The sequence below is a fragment of the Drosophila bipectinata genome, unplaced genomic scaffold (genome assembly GCF_030179905.1).
Source record: "Drosophila bipectinata strain 14024-0381.07 unplaced genomic scaffold, DbipHiC1v2 scaffold_11, whole genome shotgun sequence".
NCBI classification, from domain to species: domain Eukaryota; kingdom Metazoa; phylum Arthropoda; class Insecta; order Diptera; family Drosophilidae; genus Drosophila; species Drosophila bipectinata.
This window is the reverse complement of record NW_027222771.1, coordinates 7,501-15,000: the sequence shown is the minus strand read 5'-3', so window position 1 is coordinate 15,000 and position 7,500 is coordinate 7,501. Positions and strand designations below refer to the sequence as shown.

The 7,500-nt window shown below is 32.7% G+C and overlaps 2 non-coding genes across 2 annotated transcripts in view; both read left to right on the top strand.

Moving 5' to 3' along the window:
* Positions 1–3,882, top strand: part of LOC138926940 (large subunit ribosomal RNA) — a 3,951-nt gene extending 69 nt beyond the window's left edge. Inside the window, exon 1 of the ribosomal RNA XR_011443594.1 lies at positions 1–3,882. This exon is cut by the window's left edge and continues 69 nt beyond it. This is a non-coding gene — a ribosomal RNA (large subunit ribosomal RNA).
* A 3,460-nt stretch (positions 3,883–7,342) lies between these two features.
* The window catches only part of LOC138926939 (small subunit ribosomal RNA), a 1,995-nt gene continuing 1,837 nt past the window's right edge, over positions 7,343–7,500 (top strand). Inside the window, exon 1 of the ribosomal RNA XR_011443593.1 lies at positions 7,343–7,500. This exon is cut by the window's right edge and continues 1,837 nt beyond it. This is a non-coding gene — a ribosomal RNA (small subunit ribosomal RNA).

Genomic DNA, 7,500 nt, shown 5'->3' with positions numbered 1-7,500 from the left:
AAGGATTTTCTTAGTAGCGGCGAGCGAAAAGAAATCAGTTCAGCACTAAGTCACTTTGTCTATATGGCAAATGTGAGATGCAGTGTATGGAGCGTCAATATTCTAGTATGAGAAATTAACGATTTAAGTCCTTCTTAAATGAGGCCATTTACCCATAGAGGGTGCCAGGCCCGTATAACGTTAATGATTACTAGATGATGTTTCCAAAGAGTCGTGTTGCTTGATAGTGCAGCACTAAGTGGGTGGTAAACTCCATCTAAAACTAAATATAACCATGAGACCGATAGTAAACAAGTACCGTGAGGGAAAGTTGAAAAGAACTCTGAATAGAGAGTTAAATAGTACGTGAAACTGCTTAGAGGTTAAGCCCGATGAACCTGAATATCCATTATGGAAAATTCATCATTAAAGTTATAATATTTAAATAATATTATAGAAATAGTGTGCATTTTTTTCCATATAAGGACATTGTAATCTATTAACATATATAATTTATCATAAAATATGACTTATAGTTTATTCAAATTATTATGCTTGCATTTTAACATAGGATAAATGTCATTAATTTGATAAAGTGTTGATAGATTAATAAGAATACAGTGCGTTAATTTTTCGGAATTATATAATGGCATAATTATCATTGATTTTTGTGTTTATTATATGCACTTGTATGATTAACAATGCGAAAGATTCAGGATACCTTCGGGACCCGTCTTGAAACACGGACCAAGGAGTCTAACATATGTGCAAGTTATTGGGATATAAACCTAATAGCGTAATTAACTTGACTATTAATGGGATTAGTTTTTTAACTATTTTATAGTTAATTAACACAATCCCGGGGCGTTCTATATAGTTATGTATAATAATATTTATATTATTTATACCTCTAACTGGAACGTACCTTGAGCAGATATGCTGTGACCCGAAAGATGGTGAACTATACTTGATCAGGTTGAAGTCAGGGGAAACCCTGATGGAAGACCGAAACAGTTCTGACGTGCAAATCGATTGTCAGAATTGAGTATAGGGGCGAAAGACCAATCGAACCATCTAGTAGCTGGTTCCTTCCGAAGTTTCCCTCAGGATAGCTGGTGCATTTTAATGTTATATAAAATAATCTTATCTGGTAAAGCGAATGATTAGAGGCCTTAGGGTCGAAACGATCTTAACCTATTCTCAAACTTTAAATGGGTAAGAACCTTAACTTTCTTGATATGAAGTTTAAGGTTATGATATAATGTGCCCAGTGGGCCACTTTTGGTAAGCAGAACTGGCGCTGTGGGATGAACCAAACGTAATGTTACGGTGCCCAAATTAACAACTCATGCAGAAACCATGAAAGGCGTTGGTTGCTTAAAACAGCAGGACGGTGATCATGGAAGTCGAAATCCGCTAAGGAGTGTGTAACAACTCACCTGCCGAAGCAACTAGCCCTTAAAATGGATGGCGCTTAAGTTGTATACCTATACATTACCGCTAAAGTAGATGATTTATATTACTTGTAATATAAATTTTGAAACTTTAGTGAGTAGGAAGGTACAATGGTATGCGTAGAAGTGTTTGGCGTAAGCCTGCATGGAGCTGCTATTGGTACAGATCTTGGTGGTAGTAGCAAATAATCGAATGAGACCTTGGAGGACTGAAGTGGAGAAGGGTTTCGTGTGAACAGTGGTTGATCACGAGTTAGTCGGTCCTAAGTTCAAGGCGAAAGCCGAAAATTTTCAAGTAAAAATAAATATTACAATTATTGTGAAAATTATATACTTGAATAATTTTGAACGAAAGGGAATACGGTTCCAATTCCGTAACCTGTTGAGTATCCGTTTGTTATTAAATATGGGCCTCGTGCTCATCCTGGCAACAGGAACGACCATAAAGAAGCCGTCGAGAGATATCGGAAGAGTTTTCTTTTCTGTTTTATAGTCGTACTACCATGGAAGTCTTTCGCAGAGAGATATGGTAGATGGGCTAGAAGAGCATGACATATACTGTTGTGTCGATATTTTCTCCTCGGACCTTGAAAATTTATGGTGGGGATACGCAAACTTCTCAACAGGCCGTACCAATATCCGCAGCTGGTCTCCAAGGTGAAGAGTCTCTAGTCGATAGAATAATGTAGGTAAGGGAAGTCGGCAAATTAGATCCGTAACTTCGGGATAAGGATTGGCTCTGAAGATTGAGATAGTCGGGCTTGATTGGGAAACAATAATATGGTTTATGTGCTCGTTCTGGGTAAATAGAGTTATAATCATTTATGGTTGTAACTTGTTCCCCGGATAGTTTAGTTACGTATCCAATTGTGGAACTTTCTTGCTAAAATTTTTAAGAATACTAGTTGGGTCAAACCAATTAGTTCTTATTAATTATAACGATTATCAATTAACAATCAATTCAGAACTGGCACGGACTTGGGGAATCCGACTGTCTAATTAAAACAAAGCATTGTGATGGCCCTAGCGGGTGTTGACACAATGTGATTTCTGCCCAGTGCTCTGAATGTCAAAGTGAAGAAATTCAAGTAAGCGCGGGTCAACGGCGGGAGTAACTATGACTCTCTTAAGGTAGCCAAATGCCTCGTCATCTAATTAGTGACGCGCATGAATGGATTAACGAGATTCCTTCTGTCCCTATCTACTATCTAGCGAAACCACAGCCAAGGGAACGGGCTTGGAATAATTAGCGGGGAAAGAAGACCCTTTTGAGCTTGACTCTAATCTGGCAGTGTAAGGAGACATAAGAGGTGTAGAATAAGTGGGAGATATTAGACTTCGGTTTGGTATCGACAATGAAATACCACTACTCTTATTGTTTCCTTACTTACTTGATTAAATGGAACGTGTATCATTTCCTAGCCATTATACGGATATATTTATTATATCTTATGGTATTGGGTTTTGATGCAAGCTTCTTGATCAAAGTATCACGAGTTTGTTATATAATCGCAAACAAATTCTTTAATGAGAGATGCATTCATGTATTATCGATTTGAAAATTTGGTATAACTCCAATTACTCAGGTATGATCCAATTCAAGGACATTGCCAGGTAGGGAGTTTGACTGGGGCGGTACATCTCTCAAATAATAACGGAGGTGTCCCAAGGCCAGCTCAGTGCGGACAGAAACCACACATAGAGCAAAAGGGCAAATGCTGACTTGATCTCGGTGTTCAGTACACACAGGGACAGCAAAAGCTCGGCCTATCGATCCTTTTGGTTTAAAGAGTTTTTAACAAGAGGTGTCAGAAAAGTTACCATAGGGATAACTGGCTTGTGGCGGCCAAGCGTTCATAGCGACGTCGCTTTTTGATCCTTCGATGTCGGCTCTTCCTATCATTGTGAAGCAAAATTCACCAAGCGTTGGATTGTTCACCCATGCAAGGGAACGTGAGCTGGGTTTAGACCGTCGTGAGACAGGTTAGTTTTACCCTACTAATGACAAAACGTTGTTGCGACAGCATTCCTGCGTAGTACGAGAGGAACCGCAGGTACGGACCAATGGCACAATACTTGTTCGAGCGAACAGTGGTATGACGCTACGTCCGTTGGATTATGCCTGAACGCCTCTAAGGTCGTATCCGTGCTGGACTGCAATGATAAATAAGGGGCAATTTGCATTGTATGGCTTCTAAACCATTTAAAGTTTATTATTTATATTTTAAACGACAATGGATGTGATGCCAATGTAATTTGTAACATAGTAAATTGGGAGGATCTTTGATCACCTGATGCCATGCTAGTTACATATGAAAACATTATTTAATACAATGACAAAGCCTAGAATCAATTGTAAACGACTTTTGTAACGGGCAAGGTGTTGTAAGTGGTTGAGCAGCTGCCATACTGCGATCCACTGAAGCTTATCCTTTGCTTGATGATTCGAAATATAAAAAAAATGTAAATATGCATGTGTAAATATGTATATTTAGTATAAAAAATCTTTATATGCTATATCTAAGAAAGCATATAAGGATTTATCACGGGTTGTCCACGTTTCCCTACTAATTGTGGCCTACTAACTGTTTCGTCATCTTATTAGTGACGTGAAAAATGAAAATAATATTTTTCATTTATATTGTTATAAGTCTTAAACCTTAAGACGGCGGGAGTTGAATTACTTTCGTTTAGGTAGCCAAATGCCTCGTCATCTTATTAGTGACGTGAAAAATGAAAATAATATTTTTCATTTATATTGTTATAAGTCTTAAACCTTAAGACGGCGGGAGTTGAATTACTTTCGCATAGGTAGCCAAATGCCTTGTCATCTTATTAGTGACGCGCATGATTCAATTCAAGAGATTCCTACTGTCCCTATTTAAAACCTCACGGATATTAAAAATATTAAACATATATTGTTATAAGTCTTAAACCTTAAGACGGCGGGAGTTGAATTACTTTCGCATAGGTAGCCAAATGCCTCGTCATCTTATTAGTGACGCGCATGATTCAATTCAAGAGATTCCTTCTGTCCCTATTTAAAACCTCACGGATATTAAAAATATTAAACATATATTGTTATAAGTCTTAAACCTTAAGACGGCGGGAGTTGAATTACTTTCGCATAGGTAGCCAAATGCCTCGTCATCTTATTAGTGACGCGCATGATTCAATTCAAGAGATTCCTTCTGTCCCTATTTAAAAACTCACGAATATTAAAAATATTAAAAATATTTTCATATGGATATGCAATCGTATGGATATCCAAATATGTGTGGGAGAGTCGTACTTCCCATACAATAAATGACCGGATTGACGAAACCGTGTTCAAAAAGGTATATAGGGTAGGTGGTGTTCAGCCTGCCAATATAATATTAAAATAATATTATATTAAACAGAAGACCGCCAGTATTAATATATGAGCATATGGTTATGAATACATATGCATATAACATATATGAAAATATATGAATATAAAAAAATATATATGGATATGAAAATATTTATATGTATATGAAATATATGGTAGGTGATGAGGATAGCCTACCATATAATATATAATATAATAATTTAATTATATTATATTAAATATGGAAATATTAAAAATATATTAAAAATATTAAAAATATTTTCATATGGATATGCAATCGTATGGATATCCAAATATGTGTGGGAAAGTCATACTTCCCATACAATAAATGACCGGATTGACGAAACCGTGTTCAAAAAGGTATATAGGGTAGGTGGTGTTCAGCCTGCCAATATAATATTAAAATAATATTATATTAAACAGAAGACCGCCAGTATTAATATATAAGCATATGGTTATGAATACATATGCATATAACATATATGAAAATATATGAATATAAAAAAATATATATGGATATGAAAATATTTATATGTATATGAAATATATGGTAGGTGATGGTGATAGCCTACCATATAATATATAATATAATAATTTAATTATATTATATTAAATATGGAAATATTAAAAATATATTAAAAATATTAAAAATATTTTCATATGGATATGCAATCGTATGGATATCCAAATATGTGTGGGAAAGTCATACTTCCCATACAATAAATGACCGGATTGACGAAACCGTGTTCAAAAAGGTATATAGGGTAGGTGGTGTTCGGCCTACCAATATAATATTAAAATAATATTATATTAAACAGAAGACCGCCAGTATTAATATATGAGCATATGGTTATGAATACATATGCATATAACATATATGAAAATATATGAATATAAAAAAATATATATGGATATGAAAATATTTATATGTATATGAAATATATGGTAGGTGATGGTGATAGCCTACCATATAATATATAATATAATAATTTAATTATATTATATTAAATATGGAAATATTAAAAATATATTAAAAATATTAAAAATATTTTCATATGGATATGCAATCGTATGGATATCCAAATATGTGTGGGAAAGTCATACTTCCCATACAATAAATGACCGGATTGACGAAACCGTGTTCAAAAAGGTATATAGGGTAGGTGGTGTTCGGCCTACCAATATAATATTAAAATAATATTATATTAAACAGAAGACCGCCAGTATTAATATATAAGCATATGGTTATGAATACATATGCATATAACATATATGAAAATATATGAATATAAAAAAATATATATGGATATGAAAATATTTATATGTATATGAAATATATGGTAGGTGATGGGGATAGCCTACCATATAATATATAATATAATAATATTTATTATATTATAATAAATATGGAAATATTAAATTATTTTCATATGGATATGGATATGGATATACATATTCATATGGATATACTAAAATATACTGAAATATACCGATGAGTATATTTAGGTGAGGGTAAAAAGGCAAATAAATACCCAGCTTGACGAAAGTGTGTTCAAAAAGGTATATAGGGTAGGTGGTGTCGTCCTACCAATATAGTATATTATTTATATTATATGAATATACTAAAATACCGATGAGTATTTTTAGGTGAGGGAAAGAAGGCAAATAAATACCCAGCTTGACGAAAGTGTGGTCAAAAAGGTATATATGGTAGGTGGTGTAAGCCTATCTATATAATATAACATACTATATTATATATTATATATACACTATATTGTATACTTAGATAATATCGTTGAAGCGTCTACGTCTTATTATAAATTATAATTTGACAAGTTTCCAATTATTATCGTTAATTTCTGGTTCTAGGCAAATAAAAATTTCTTTTTATTATATCCTAGTAAGTATATGGAATTAAATTTAATTTCATATACGTATATGATAATAGTAGTAATATTATTATTATTATTATTGTATAAATAAATATGAATAAACTATATATATGAAAATATATAAATATATGAAAATTAAAAAGTGCTTAGTTTTATATCATATAAAACTAGACTTTTATATACAAAGAAAATAAATTTTAAATTTATTATCAAAATACATATGCGATAATTTTATTATAAAATTAAGCAAATATATATATGTGAATATATACAAATTGTTGTATGTGAAAATATAAAGATATTTTAGAATTAAATATATGCATAATATTGTATTTTATTAAAAAAAATATTAAAGAAGGCTTATATAAATAAAAAGACCGCCCGCTCATATAAATACCCTAACACAAACGAGGGTTTAAGAAAAAGCCATGAAAAAAATATACCCTGAGGTGTATGCGTTGGGCACCCGAGGGATATATTATAAATATATATATATATATATATATATTTTAATAAATGAACGAATATTGAATGCCATATAATAATTGGCCAAATTCGTTAATATTTTAATTTATACAAATATTTGCAATATTTATTTTCTATATATCAATATGAAAATGAAATATATCAAAGATATAAACATTATTCTGGTTGATCCTGCCAGTAGTTATATGCTTGTCTCAAAGATTAAGCCATGCATGTCTAAGTACACACGCATTAAAAGTGAAACCGCAAAAGGCTCATTATATCAGTTATGGTTCCTTAGATCGTTAACAGTTACTTGGATAACTGTGGTAATTCT